Raw genomic sequence first — 16736 nt, 5'->3', positions numbered from 1 at the left:
ATGACGGCACTAAGGTAAGCTTTAAAAGTACAAGGGACGTAGGGAAATAGCCACTAAATGCACACATTCCTGGGGCAAGGTCCAAGTACTTAAAAAGCAGGGGAAAAGGGAAGAAAAAAAAAAGAGGATGTGCCGAGTGGGGGAACAGGACACACTAACCCAATGAGATAGTTAAGGTTTATTGTGCCAACCTGGCTGATAAACACATGTGGGATTAATTGAAGGGTGGAGAGATAAATGGCTAGGTGAGTCTCGCCTTTCTGGTTCTGTGGTCTCTTGTTCTCTGATGGTTGGAACAGTGGGTGTCTGACTTGGTTGGCAAGGCTCACTTCCTGCAAGATAACTCTAAGGAGAAGCCACATGGGCCTACTCTGATGCTGCCCAGGGTGTGAAGAAGCTGCGTGGAGACCCCTGCCAGCGCTGAGATGCTTACACTGCCACTGGATTCAAAGTCTTTCTACTCACTGGCCTGTGATCCTCCTGCATTTGGCATTAATGTGTGTGTTTTGTGAGTTTGAGGAGGACTTTGTAGATCAGTGTCGGACATATGGGCTAAATCGGACTTATGGGTTTGCACTGGACTGGGTTGGGATAATTTCTGAATGTACATTTACCCTATATATAAAATTATCTTATACATACCATATATGAAGTTCTGTGGGTTAGTTTCTCTAGTTTACTCAGACTAACACACCCATCAATGAGGAGGGTATTGTTTATGTCTCCACAGGAAAGGGAGAGGGAGAAAAAACCACCACCTGGTGTGCCAAGGCTTGAAGGCAACCTACCAGTGTGAAGCAGTGAACTAACAGAGAGGTTAGTTCAGAAGAATGTGCTACAGAGGACAGCACTGAAGATACAGCCCAGGATACCAGGGATACGGTGAGTCTGCCCAGACCACACAGGAGCATACTAAGAGAGATAGGAAAAGAGGGGGGCGGGGGGAGAGAGAGAGAGAGAGAGAGAGCTGCATATCCTGGCACCAAGCCTGGAGGATGACATTCCTGCTAGAAGCAACCAGTGAACAGAGAGGACCATAGGACCAGCCCCACCATGAGAAAAAATGTCCCCTCACTGACCCACCGTGCTATGGGAGAAAGCACTGAAAATGCAGCATGGAAATTTTGTCTAATAATATAATAATATAAAATGATAGGCATATGCTAAGTATTAAGCCCTCCCTCAATGCAAGAACCGTTTGTTCTAATAACTTGGCATTCTATGATGCTCACCATCCTGACAGGACCCGTAAAGACAAAATGGGTGCATAAACAAATGCAGTGAAGACAGCTGATGGTACCCGACTATTAGACGATATAATGCCTGGGGTCTTAAAGGATTGAAATTAAACAAGCGTCCATCTAGCAAGGAAGCCAAAAGCCCACCTGGAAGAAGCCCACCAGCCTGTGTGATCATGATGTGTCAACAGGATCAGGTATCAGGCACTGAAAGAATCCAAATAATCTTATTAAGTGAACAAGGAGGGTTGTAGTGGAGAGCCAGGGGTCATCTGTGGACATTTGGACATCCCCTCACAGAAGGGTTACAAGAAAGGGATGAGTCAGCCAGGGTGCAGTATAGTACAGACAAAATACACAACATTCTTCTAGTTCTTTAATGCTTTCTCATCCCCACTATTATGACCCAGTTCTATCTTACAAATGCAGCTAGACCAGAGCATGTACATTTGTATAGATAAGGGCCCTCTACATAGGAATCCAGAACAGATAACTCCTCAGGAACAACAATGGGAGTGGTAATACCATGAAGGTAGGGGGAAGGGGGGAGGAAATGGGGCGTGGGGGGGGGGGAACTGATCACAGTGATCCACATATAAGCTTCCATTCCCTGAGGGGAACAAACAACAGAAACTTGGCCAAAGGGAGAAAATGGATGGTGTTAGATATGAAAATAATGATAATATATATATTTATCAAGGGTTCACAAGAGTGGGAGGGGAAAAAAGAGGAGCTGATACCAAGGGCTCAAGTAGAAAGAAATATTTTGAAAGTGATGATGCCAACACATATACAAATATACTTGATATAATTGATATATGGATTGTTACAAGAGCTGTAAGAGCCCCCAGTAAAATAGTTTGAAAGGAAAACAAAAATATAACTTTGGTTATTTTCTTCTAAGTAAAATTAAATTAATCTTACAGATAAAAATGATTTTATCCTGTTTTGTATATTTTAATTAAATTATATATAGACTCCTCTCTAAAAATGACACCTATGATTTATAAATTGGTAAGCAATGTAGGCATATTATAGAAACATGAAATAAAATACAAATCAATTTACCTCTCATTGCTTTTGAATGTTATTCCCATCTATCTGAATACCACAGAGTGGAATGCTAATGAAAGAAAGCTAGCACAACACCCGCAAAGCTGGCTAAAGACAATTCTTCACTTGCACTGTCCTTACACAGAGCATTTGTACACGATTTGAGAGAAATACACAAGCACGCTTATTGGTCTCATTTTATCCATCTTGTTATTCGTTGAATGGCGTCCCTCTGAGAATGTGACCCTGGATTTGGAAGTCCTGTGTTTGTGAAAACTATCTTATTTTCCTTTGCTGTATTAATGAAGTTATACCAGATGAGACATAGAGTGGTGAGGTGGTATTTTGAGGCACAACTTTGATATTTATTTCCCTTAATAGGTACCTGAGATTGTAAATGAAGTAAGGGTGTGAGGTCATTAAACTGACTACAAGATCACAACTGCCCAACTGCCGGTTATACACCGAAGTGGCCAGCATGTCTTCCACCTTTTTGATGTCAGAAGTCCAATCCACCAAGGCCTCATCCTTTCCTGACCAAGGTAGTGCATTAGAATAATTCTTGTGCTGCATCATCCTGTGTAAAACACCAATAATAGTTCAGTTACCACCCAATGAAGTCCTAATAAAAGACCTGTAGGCCAGGTCTGAGAGGGCCACCTTGGTGTTAGGAATCCTGGTGTGCTCATTGGCTGGACCAAACAAATAAGGTATTTATAACTTTGAATCACTCCATAGCTCCAAGGTCGTGCTGAGTCCCATGGGACCATGGCAGCGCAGAGGTGGGTGGGTGCTATGGATCATAAAAGTGTATTGTATATGTATGTGTATATATATATTATATTAAATGAAGGGGGAAGTGCAGAGTGGAGACCCAAGGCCCAAGTGTCAGCCAATGGAGATCCCCTCATAGAGGGGCTTAGGAGAGGAGATGGGTTAATTAGGGTGTGAGGTAGTATCGATGAAGAACATAGCTTTCCCCCAGATCCTGGATGCTTCCTCCCCCCAACTACCATGATCCGAATTCTACCTTGCAGGGCTGGATAGGACAGAGGCTGTACACTGGTACATAGGAGGGTTGGAGATACAGGGAATCCAGGGTGGATGATACCTCCAGGACCAAGGGAGTGAGGGACGATGCTGGGAGAGTGGAGGGTGAGTGGGTTGGAAAGGGGGAACTGATTACAAGGAGCCACATGTGACCTCTTCCCTGGGAGAGGGACAGCAGAGAAGGGGGGAAGGGAGACCCCGAATAGGGCAAGATATGACAAAATAACGAGGTATAAATTACCAAGGGCATATGAGGGAGGGGGGAAAAGGGAGGGAGGGGGGGAAAAAAAGGAGGACCTGATGCAAGGGGCTTAGGTGAAGAGCAAATGCCTTGAGAGTGATTGGGACAGGGAGTGTATGGGTGTGCTTTGTACAATTGATGTATGTATATGTATGGATTGTGGTAAGAGTTGTTGGAGTCCCTAATAAAATGTAAAAGAAGAAAAAAAAAGAAAATGATTAGGGCAAAATATGTACAGATGTGCTTTATACAATTGATGTATGTCTATGTATGGATTGTGATAAGTGTTGTATGAGCCCCTAATAAAATGTTTAAAAAAAAAAAAGTGTATTGTAAAAGGTGCCATGCACGGCCATACTCCAGTGAAAGAATCCTGTGAGATTCTGTAAGAAAGGTCAAGAATGTCAAGGAATGCCAGGGGCTACCTACAGCAGATGCCAAGATTTGGACTTCTAGTTCAAAAATGTAAGGTAAAAACTTTCTGCTATTTGCATGTAACTCCTGGTAATATTGTTTTGTTACAGAACATATGAAAACTAAAATACATTCAACTAAGGCCTTTCATTTTACTTGGAAAACATACACCTTTTCCTTTCCCTAGAGCGGTAGTCACTTTTGAAAACGCACGGTGGTTAATTTATTTTTCGACTTTTAAATCCTACAGACCTCTTCTTCAGTCTCAGCTGAGGAGTATGCTTCCATACCTCTGCGGAAATGGAAACAATTGGAAGATTTTTAATCACCAGATTAATCTTTGCCCATGTGATCTAGCTCTTTCCTATTATTTTATTTTAGTTTTCATATTATTATCAAAGGCCAAATCTTTTGTATGTTAGATCTCATCTTATCTAGTACACTCATGATCCCCAAATCCCTTCTCTTTTTTTAAAAACATACACTGCAAATTACTCCTTCTCTACTAATCACTAGGATGTTATTTGTTTTTAAGCTGAATCCTATAAGTAAGCAACCTCTCTTAATGACAGTTTCCACTCCAACTACAGCCTTATTTTTCTTGTTTTGCAACAAAGCTATTTGTGCACATTTTCCCATTCCCTCCTCTTCGAAAGCAAATGATGTGGTTGTTGCTAAGTGCCATCAAGTTGATCCTAACTCAAAATAGTCCGATAGGCAACAGAATGAGACACAGCCTAATCCTGCGCCACCTTCACGATAATGGATGCGCTTGCTGCTTGTATGGCTGCTACTCTGTCGATCAGTCTTCCTGAGCGGCTTACACACCTGGCTGCTACCATAAGGGCAGCTGGGTGAAACCACCACCAACTTGGCAGGAGAAAGATGTTTTCTATTCCCATAAAAAGTTACAGCGTTTGAAACCCACAAGGGTAGTTCTACCTTGTCCAATAGACTAACTACAACTTCGCAGTGACTTGGCGGCAGTGAGTTTGAGTGTTTGTGGTTTGATATTTTTCCAAGCATGATATCCTTCTCCAGGGATAGGTTCCTCCTGATAAGATGTCCGAATTGAATGAAATGAAGTCTTTCCATCCTAACTTCTTGGCATTAGTCTGGCTGCACTCATTCCAAGACAGATTGGTCCATTATGCTCAATATGAAAGTCAATTGTCTTTACCAACACGATAATGTAGATACATGAATGATTCCATGGTCTTCCTTATGAGTTTCTTCTACTTTTGCGTGTAAGTAAGGTGATTGAGAATAGAACGGCTTAGGTCAAATAGTTTAGTTGTCAAAGTGATAGCTTCGTTGTTTTTTTTTTTTTATGCTTTAGAAAACGATTTTCAGCAGATTGTCCCAATGCAATGCTCCATTGGATTTATTGCCTGCTTGGCATTTATTTTGACTTCAAGTAAAATGAAAATCTTGACAAATGCAATATTTTTTCTATTTACCTTTGTGTAGCTCTTTGGCCTAGTGGTGAGAATTTTTGTTTTCTTTTGTGCAGTGTAATTCAACCTGAAACTTGCACTCTGTTCGTCACAGTTTCTTTCAGCAAGCCGGGTTTTGCCATCTGCATATCCTGGGTTATTAATGAATCTTCTCGAATCATGATGTGACATTCTTCTTCATATAGTTTAGCTTTTTAAATCATTTGATTAGCCTGTAGATTGCAGACATTTGGAGACAAGCTAATAGCCTTACACATCCTCCTTGACTTTATGCCATGCAGCATCCCCTTATTCTGTGCAAACAACTGTCTCTTGGTCTGTGTACTAGTAGCATGATCACAATTAGTGTTTCCAGAATCCACATTCTTCTTGTTGTTATCCATAATTTGCTATGATTCATACAAATTAGTGTCTTTGCCTAATCAATCAGCACAGGGTAAATTATATTCTGTTTTCTGTCAAGAACCCTCTGACATCAGTAACGACATCCCTGTTGCAAACCCTCTGAATCTAGCTTGAATTTGTGATACTTCATAGTCTAATCCAATTCTTCACCAATCCAACAAGTCAAATGCATCATTGTTGTTTTATTTCTTATTTTTCAGCTTTTTCGGCAATTCAATAGCTAATTAAGCCTGGTAAATATCTGTGACTTTTACTATACATTTAAGTAAAATATATTTCTAAGCCCAAGTTCATCTGTCATATAATTTTATTATTTAGGTGCATTTTAATTATTGTTATTTGATATTGCTGTATTAAAATACTAGAACAATGTCTGCTAAGTCTCCATTTATTTTATTTTACATTTTAAAACCTTTTATTGGGGGCTCGTACAATTCTTATGACAATACATACATACATCCATTGTGTCAAGCACATTTGTACATTTGTTACCATCGTCATTCTCAAAATATTTGCTTTCTACTTGAGCCTTTGGTATCAGCTCCTCATTTTTCCCACTCTCCCTCCCTCACGAACCCTTGATAATTTATAAATCATTATTATTTGGTCATATCTTACACTGACCGATGTCTCCCTTCATCCACTTTTCTGTTGTCCATCCCCCAAGGATGAGGTTATATGTAGATCCTTGTAATCAGCTCCCCCTTTCTACTCCACCTTCTCTCCACCCTCCAGGTATCGGCACTCTCACCACTGGTCTTGAAGGGGTCATCTGTCCTGGATTCCCTGTGTTTCCAGTTCCTATCTGTCCCAGGGTCTAGCAAGATTTGTAAGGTAGAATTGGGATCATGATCGTGGGGGAGGAGGAAGCATTTAGGAACTACAGTAAAGTATTATGTTTTATCATTGCTACACCGCACCCTGACTGGCCTATCTCCTCCCTCCAGTTCCATAAGAGGGTGTCCAGTTGCCTACAGATGGGCTTTGGGTCTCCACTCTGCACTCCCCCTCATTTACAATGATATAATTCTTTGTTCTTTGATGCCTGATACCTGATGCCTTCAACACCTTGTGGTCACACAGGCTGGTGTGCTTCTTCCATGTGGGCTTTGTTGCTTCTGAGCTAGATGGCCGCTTGTTTACATGGAAGCGTTTAACACCCCAGATGCTATATCTTTTGATAGCTGGGCACCATCAGCTTTCTTCACCACCTTTGCTTATGTACACACTTGTCTTCAGCAATAGTGTCAGGAAGGTGTGCATCATAGAATGCAAATTTAATAGAACCAAAGTATTCTTGCACTGAGTAAGTACTTGAGTGGAGGCCCAATGTCCTTCTACTACCTTAATTATAAACCTATAACTATATGCATGCATATCTATTTCCCCACCATCCTATATGAATATATTTATATATGCACATGCCTGTATTCAGAAATTCTATAAATACCCTTTTTCTCCTAGCTCTTTCCTCTTTGCTCCTCAGCCTTCATTTGGGTTTCAGTAATTTCTCTCAATTACATTGCCCTTGCTGAATCCCTACCAGGGGTTTTGTTGTGTAATCATTGATGCTGTGCTCTTGACCACATAGTTATTCTAGAATAATGCTCTAAATTATTTATTTTTCACCACATATATTCATATAACAAATTTATTTGGAATATCATTTTGTCTTGGCTCTGTGGAGGAGGTTTTGGGTTGTTAACTTAGCAATGGTTCCAACTCACCACTACTTTTCAGGAGAAGGATAAACTGGTTTCTTCTTAAAGACAGCCTCAGAAACCCTACATGTTATTGTTATGAGTCAGGACTTACTCTGTGGCAATGGGTTTGTTTGTGACTAAGTTAAAATAATCTGTTCTGAGGAATTTTGAAGCCAAAGTTCTTAAAACCATAACAACTATTACATGAAAAATGGTGATTGTTATTAATTCTTTGATTTTGAAATTTACAGTCATATTGAAAATAAGAAAATGTACTAAACTAAAACTGATAAAGATATTACCTAAAATTCCAGAAAATATTGGCACTATACACACACCTTCTCTCATATTCTTAGTGCCTACCCACATTAAGACACGCACAAATAAATTTGTATCATGATAGAAATACTGTCTCATTTAATACTCAGTTTATACATTAGCAATCACCCAAATTGTTATTTTCTCAAGTGTCTCAGTTTTAACAAAGATTCATGGGATAGTATCTTACTTTCCTCCTGAATAAAAGTTGAGCAGGTTTTTGGCTCTTCTTCACACTTACAGGAAAATTCTTAGTAACTGATCCATACAAATTGCTACCCTATTTTGATAATTGTTGTATTCAGTCCCAGGTAATATTAAAACTCTGAATCATTAAGATATCAATAACTTCTGCTAAATGGGGAAGTAGCAGAAATGAAACTTTTTTATTGTTCATCTTTTCTAACTTGTTATTTTCTGCAGCATTCCCCATCAACATTTTTTTTCTCTTCAATCTATTCATGGAGAAGAGCTTGGGATGGTCATCTGGAGATTTTACAGCTGACTAAGCCTTTGCTTCTGTGGAGTGGGCAGCCTCAAAGCCACCTGTGTCTCAGAGAGATTTTTCTAGGAGGGAGGTGTAGGCCCATGGGACTGCAGTTCTTGTTCAGGTGGTTGCACTCTTTTGGGGCCAGCTATTAGGAATTAAATGGCTCAAATTCAGTTTCTCTTGTGCTAAACTTGATTTGCTCTTATTTTCTCTTTTAGTTGTCTCTATGGCACAGAAAAAAATAAAATGAAAAAAATCTTCCATAAGCTTTTATTCCATTTACTTCATGGAAAACTTGGAGATTCTTTGGACAACTAGAGAATGGAGGTTTATCTCAAATGAGTCCCTGGGTAAGGATTTCTCACCTCACTACTAGAATATCTGAACAACCCAGTTTCTTTTATCATGTAAATTTCTAGATATGCATAAAATATAAGTCAGGCCATCACCTCCACATAATTGTAGGGAGATCACATTCCTTGGATTACAGAGAACACAATTGACTACCTTGTCTGGCAAGGGTGCTGGAATGTACATAACACCAGGATTTCATTCAAGGAAGAGTTTGATCCTTCTCTAGATTAAGAGTTTCATTTGTGTCTATAAATTTTGCAATTTTTATTGCAGTAACAATTATAGTGACAGTAGCCAAAATAATGACACTAGATATATAAGATTTAACTTAAATATATATGCAATAAATGTTTATGAAAATGTGAAATCAATTGTGGTAAAATGGTCATAGCTGCTAACTCTGGAGGTAAAATGAGTTTACAATTTCAGTCTTTGTACTTTATTGTATCTTAAAATGTTCTCAAAATAAAAATGAATAGCTGCAAGCTCAGATCAGCAATATCCTTACGAACATATCCGTTCTCTAAACAAGATTTAATAAATCTTTCCTTAACCTTAAAAAGAGCTCATACTCTTAATAACATAAGGCAAATTCATTATAAGACATCTTATTAAAATTAATAGACAACTTATTATTGTTTCTTTCTTGTTTTTCTTCTCAAGCTTTCAACTAGAAAAAGTGATCCTTATGTCTTCTATTACCTACAAAATACAATACTCAAGGCACAAAGAGGCTGGGAAAATTCCTGCCAATGTCTATTTTTCATTTAATTCATAAGACCAACATTCTTTCCACTATACCCTGGAACTAATTGACCTATTTTTTATGTTATGCCATACAATGCTATTATAATATTTTAAAAATTAATCGACAATTATAATTGGGCACTTCTCATGATAATCTCCTTGGGGAGGGGAGAATGCTAGTGTGAGATGACCTGACAGCCACTCCCTATAAGCCTCCCATCCTCTTATGATATAGAATTATTACAAAGAATTGTACCCAGGCTCAGAATGGTGTGACTCACCTGGTTGCCTATGTGTCTTATGTGAAGATGTTCAGGTTGCCATAATGGAGTAGCATTGTTACAGAGGCATGGCTAAAGCAATATTTTGCAGTCTCATTAATGGTCAATATATTTGATTTTTTGTGTTTGACTTGGTTCTCTATTGAAGCAAGCCAATGGCACCTGTGTGTGTGTATGTGTGTGTGTGTGTATCAAAATGAATGTATATTAATAAATGACTCATGCAGTTGTAGAAGTGGGCAAGTCCAGAGAGGTTCAAGTCTGCAGGTCAGATAGTAAACTGGAGACTTCTCCTGACTTACATAGCTGCAGGGTCTCATGAACCAGAATGGTGGATTCAAAGTTGAATACAAGAACATCCCTCTGCTAATGGGTCCTGGGATTATCAAGCAATGTGTCAGGAGGTCAATGAACCAGGTGGAGGATCCATATCCAGAAGTAACAATTTTCCACGGAATCTCCTTACAAAGGAGGAGACCAAGTTCTTGAAGAGCCTTTCTTCCAATTATTTCAAGGCTGTGAACTAACTAAATGGGCTAAATCTGATCAAAGCTACTGGTTGCTTACTGAATTGATTATGTTACATTAGATCCCATCAAGGAGTTGATTAGATTGAGTCTAAGGATTACTGCCTAACCATTGAGAGTCTTGGACCAGCCATGGTAACAGAAAACATTACAATTTTCATCTTTGTCTTTAAATTTTTCAAATAAAATAGAACACGATTTTTTTCATTGTAACATTAGTTGTGCTATGTCAGCTTTAAACATCTTAATGGAGCTTAATGGCGTACATACAAAAGTGTTATTTACACCATTGAAACCAAACTACACGACTCTGTGGAAGAATACTGGTATACGCCTTGAGCTGCTAACCACAGGGGAATGATTCAAAGCCTCAGAAATGCAAAGTGTATTCTATCCTCTGGCATTGCTAGACATTGTAATAGGCAATGGCAGTGAATTTGATATTATTTTTTCACTCTAGCTGGACAAATAGATAACACCATGACAATCAAAGAAAATATGAATGTTCCTAGGGAATTGCTCTTATTTGAACCCACAATTAACTTTCATGAAAGCTACAGTCAACAATCAAACTACATTTGTATTGAATAAATCAGCTGCACAAGACTGATTTAAAGTGCTAAAGTGCAAAGATATTGCTTTTCTCCATCTGGTATGCTTTTAATACCCTTATATACATGTAAAAGCAGGATAATGAATAAGGAATACCAGAGCAACTCAAATTCACTGTCACCGAGACAATGATGACTCATAGGCCCCCTGCAAGTTTTCCAGTCTGCAAATGCAGTGGAGTAGAAAGCCCAGTCTTTTTCTATGAAGCTGCTGGTGGCGCTGACCCGCTGACTATGTAAATAAAAGCCCAACGCAGAACCAATACATGATCGGGCTCCGATTCCAGAGAATGATTAATGAATTTAAATCATGATATTAGAGAAACACATTGGAAGTTCTGTGGACTGCTAGAAGAATAACTTGGAGGAAGTGCAACTAGAACGCTGCCCAGAATCAAGAATCGTCAGACTGTCTGAAATACTTGGTAGATAAAGTCCAGAGAGGTCAGTCTCTGAAAAAGAACATCACGGAGGGCCAAGTAAAGGGCCATCAAAAAATGAATGGAATTGCCACGCCTTAAATGAATTGACTTGGTGGCTGCAACTATTGACCACAACATGCGAACAATGTTGCGCATGGTGCAGGATCTGACGGTTTCCTTTTGTTGTGCCAGGGCTCACTATGGTTCAGAGATGCCTGTAAGGCCCTACGAATATCACTCTATTAAAGAAGAAGACCTGGTGGCACTATGGTTATGTACGTGACCGCTAACCAAAAGTTCAATAGTTAAAATGCACCAGCCACTCAGGGTAAAAAGGATCTATTGCTCTTTTTCTATGAAGACCACCGGCTGCGATACCCTAGGAGATGTTTCTACTCTAGCCTAACATGTCAGTAAGAGTCCGAATCAATTCAAAGACACGCAGAAATGACAATAGTCTATTAAATCATACTGGCAATAGACAAGTTTACCCACCATAAAGAATGCTCTTTTATAAAAGCATAATTGAGTATAAACTTTTATTTCAAATGTCATCTTCACAGTTATACTGATTATATAGCAGATTAATTTTGTGCCGCCAAAGCACTGCTGTCGTCAAATTCAATTCCCAAGAAGGGTTTTTTTTTTTTTAAAGTCCAAATCAACTAATTTCTTCCCATGTAAATGATTTTTAGTCTGATTTTCAAATGATGTATGCCTTCGTTAAAAAATTTACTTCAAAGTGTTATAATCTATAAAAGCATGCATTATGGACTTTATTGGTCATCCAGTAATTACTACTGTGTTTTTTAAGACTTTAAACTTGAACTATTCAATTATGCACAAAGCACATTGTAAGGACAAATAATGCATTCTATCGTTTGCTGCTAGCAGCTGTTTTCTCCTCCTAAGTTATGTTCATTGATCTCACCTACGGCACCGAGTGAAAGAAAAATGGGAATCGTCAAGAAGGCAATATAAACACTTTTCTCTTCCTTGCAAAATCTGCACTACTCTTTCCTGACCAGTCAAAAGCATTAAAATAATTTAGGTACATTTGAAAAGAGAAATCCATGATTTCTGCCAAAAGAAATAAGGAATAAAAGTAACTAGGCAAGAAGGAAAGAAGATAGAATCCAAGAAGGATGCTGAAGGGAGGAACAAAGAGGAAGAAGCAGACAAGGATATGAAGAAAAAATATATATGACTAACAATAGGATTACCCACTCAGCTTTAATGCGGTTAAACATCTGGCACTTTTTGTTTGTAATATTGTTTAATGAAGTTTAACTTCATTAAACAATACAGAAAAAGTTATTGTGGTTATTGGTAATATCCTTATTTCCCATGATGCCACGTTGAAAGGTTTTTCTGGTTTCTTTGTGATTCCCGTCTTTTGGTAACTTTACATACTAACCGCCACCCTGTCAAGTCTGACTGACAGTGACCCTGCATAACCGAGTAGAAGTGTCCCGGGGGTTCTGAAAGCTGTAACTCTTGAAGGGAGCAGAAATCCTCATTTCTTTCTCTCTCAGAGGCAGGTGGGTTCAAACTTCTGGCCTTCAGTTAGCAGCCCAAAGCATAACCCACTAAGCTATGAGGGCTTCGTAACTGCATATAGCTGCTGTACGTTTGGTTATGTACACAAATACAAGGCACTCGGTTTGTGCGGGGGCAGTGGGGGTGAGAGGGCGTGTAATGGTTAAATGGATAAGTGGTACAGACTCATCATCTGCTTCTTGGGAGGAAAACACACACACACACACACACAGAGAGAGAGAGAGAGAGAGAGAGAGAAAGAGAGAGAGAGAGAGAGAGAGAGAGAGAGAGCAACAACAACTGGCAATTTGATCTCTTAAAGACCAAAACTCGAAACCAAACCCACTGCCACCAAGTCAATAATACATCACAGCAACACTGCAGGGTAGTGCAGTCTACCAATGGCTTAGTGGAGGTGCTTTTGGCTGGGATCCGAATTGTCAGCAGTTTGAAACCACTAGCTATTTTGGGGAAAAAGCAAGGGATTTCTACTTCAGTTAAAAGTCTCAGAAACTCACAGGGCCATTCTACCCTGTCCTATAGGGTGGCTACGAGTCAGCGTTGACTCGATGGCAGAGTTAGAAGCAGAGAGCCTCACATGCTCAAGAAAATATGGACCGTGCTTCCCTGTCATGTGGGACCACTGTGCGTCCCAATGGACTCAATAAAGCCTAACAACGTCACTGATGTCATCTACACACAATACCATCCTTACAGTGGGTGTTGTGCAAACGCACAGCCACTACCGTAGTTCTGTTTTGTCCTGATGCTCTGATTTGAGTTGGAAGAGTGGGACAAAGCAGAACTCCTCTCAAGGCTTCCTAGGCTGTGAAACGTGGCCCCGGGTAGCTTCATTTTCCTCCCATCTGGATTTGAACCTTTAGCAACATTCCGAAAGCAGTGCATTGCATAGTGCACGGTGCCAATGAGCTACTTTCTTGGCTGGTTCTCATCTCAAAAGTGTTTTAGGTAATTTTGCAGGATTAGTGAACAGCTTCTAAATTTCAGGACAAGAATGCCTGTTATAAAAATGACATACAGTGAATAGATATATTTGTGTGTCCTAAATTGGAATCTTTATAATAGTGAATTTTGCTACCGGCAAAACAGTATGCCTCTCTAATCATTTAGCATTCCTTCATCTTCTCCAATAGCTTTATGTTTGCCCATACATGACTTTTATCTCTCCATCTCCTCTGTTGCATTCATTCATCTGTAATGTATTTTTTAATATGATAAATACATTTTTCATTAAATTAGATGTTTTGCACTTTTGTTTTATATCAAAACTATACATGAAATAAACTTGAGTATTTTAAACGACTCCAAAACTCTTTCTGAAATTCAAGCAAAAATATTGCTTTTTGTACACAATATTTTTGCTGTATGGATATATATATAGAGAGAGATACAATCATGAACCGTGTTATAGGAATGAGATTGACCGAACCGCCAATGCATCAGACTTTGAAACTTTGAGTTGAACAGCATCTGGGTGATGGGATTGGTAGAAGTGAAAGTGAAATACATACTTCCCTGAAATCTAGCAAAGCAGCTAGCAACCATACGCTCCCCCTACCCACTCACCCTGCAAAGATAGTTGCTGTCAGTCACCAGTCAGTTAATACAGAACTGTATGCAACATGAGTTACAAATGAGAATGATTACTAAAAATCCCTCACAGGGGATGTATTAATGGCAAAGCAAATACATTTAAGACTAAATATTAGTATTTCTGTAAAGATATCAGAGAATTAAGAACATGGTTTGCATAGAGACAAATCATTAATTATATAAAGTGAAAACATTGAGCAACCCAGAGAGTAGAGGCTTCAACAAGTTAGAATACTTGAAAATGTACTCTGGATTGCTAAGCTCCCAGTAAAGTATGTGTCATATAAACAGACCTCAAAACTCCATTCACTGCCATTGAACTGATTTCAACTCATAAACTAAAATAAAAAAAATTGAACATACTATCTAATACCAAGATTTGCAGCACTGTAGAGCGTTTGGAGGCTGTAATCTTTATGAAAGAAAATGGCCAAATTTTTCTCCCAGAGGACAGCTAGTGGGCTTGAACAGCCATCCTTGTGTTTAGCAGTCCAACTCTAACCCAACAGTTCCACTAAGGTTCTTGTATAGACTGGATATTAGAAAAGAAGGGACTCTATATCTGTTCCAAGATAACTGCAAAATATAACCCTGTGCAAGTATATTCTAAGAAAATAAATAAATAAATAGACCATTCATGTTTCACGAATTAACAGCAAAATCCAGAAACATGAAACAAAGGGAGATAAAAGCCATCAATTTAAATATATAATTAGGAGCAAAATAAAAAATTTTAAATGTTACAATTGTTGAAAAGCCAGATATAATTAGGAATATAAGTTTGTATATATGAACAACAAATATATATGAAAATGTATGCATTTCAATTGTATACCTATTTCATATAGATATATAGAGGGCCCTGGTGTTACAGCGGTTACAAGTTGGGCTGCTAACTTTAAGGTCAGCAGTTCAAAATTGCTACCGCTCTGCTGGAGAAAGATGGAGCTGTCTCCTCCTATAAAGTGTTAGAGTCTTGGAAACTCACGGGGCAGGTCTACCCTTTCCTATAGAATCCCTGTGATTTGGCATGGACTTGAAGGCAGTCAATAAGTTTAACACACACACAAACACACACACACACACACAAAAGCACACAGGAAGAACATTCTGAGGAAGGATTGTCGTTAGGTGCCTTGGAGTGTATTTTGACTCTTAGTGCCCCTGTAAACAATATAATAAAATATTGTTATACCCTTACACCAGCTTTATATTTGTTGTAACATCTAATTTAAGTTCCTTATTTAACCCTATGTCAACCCTTTCCATGGAAGGTTTTCCTCTTTTTCTCTGACCTTCTACTTGGCCAAGCATGCTGTCTTTTCCAGGGACTGATTTCTCTTGTTAATTTGTCCAAAGATAATTTGTCCAAGTACATGAGACAAAGTCTTGAAATTTTATATATACTTCTTCTAAGCCAGATTTGGCTTATCTTCTGAAAGTCCATGACACTTTCGATGCTTTTCACCAACATCATAATTCAAAATCATCAATTCTTCTTCAATCTTTCTTATTTAGTGTCAAATTTTCACATAAAGACTAGAAGATTGAAAATTGCATGACTTTTATCAGTCGCACCTTAGTCCTCAAAGTGACACCTTTGCACTTAAAAAACTTTAAAGAGGTCTTGTGCAATAGCAGTCACCTGATTATTGATCAGAATATCATTGAATTATTCTTATCAATTATTATTGATCAGAATATGCATATGAAGAAACTATGTTAGGATAAGGGAACATTAGAAAGAATGAGAGGAAGCAGTGCCTAGTGATTTCTAATACTGATCCTTCCTCTCTGTTTTTCACTTTTACCTTCCAGTAACCAGTGATTCAATGCAGCTTGATTGCATGTTTGATAAACTTTAGACTGCGGAAATTGTTATAATCTTTAATGGATGCATTATTGATAGTGATATGTGAACTTGAATAATAGTCATATTAACTGGTGGTCCTTCGAGGTCATTGGCTATTATCCAATCACAAGCAGGATGGACTCGAAGACAGATCATGAAATATTAATTTTGCAACATAAGGAGTCAGGTAAAAGGAAATCATCAATGTAAGAAAAGATTGAACTGTCTCTTAGGAACCTAATTAGTTACTATGACAGAGTTTAAATATATTTAGTGTAATCTAAAACTAACTAGAAAACTAAGCAAATTTCTATTATCATATATGGTATTTTCATCAGGATGACATAAACATCTTAAGAGTTATATTTGCATGACGTGCACAGGAGACTCTTGCCTTAATAATAAGGAAATCATTGTTTT

The 16736-nt window shown here is 38.5% G+C and overlaps 1 pseudogene; it reads left to right on the top strand.

The window, feature by feature from the left end:
* The window catches only part of LOC142442294 (oxysterol-binding protein-related protein 9 pseudogene), a 30686-nt pseudogene continuing 13950 nt past the window's right edge, over window positions 1-16736 (top strand).

The sequence above is a fragment of the Tenrec ecaudatus genome, chromosome 3, assembly GCF_050624435.1.
Source record: "Tenrec ecaudatus isolate mTenEca1 chromosome 3, mTenEca1.hap1, whole genome shotgun sequence".
In the NCBI taxonomy this organism is placed as follows: domain Eukaryota; kingdom Metazoa; phylum Chordata; class Mammalia; order Afrosoricida; family Tenrecidae; genus Tenrec; species Tenrec ecaudatus.
Note: the sequence above shows the minus strand (reverse complement) of the source record. Positions and strands in the feature narration are given on the sequence as shown.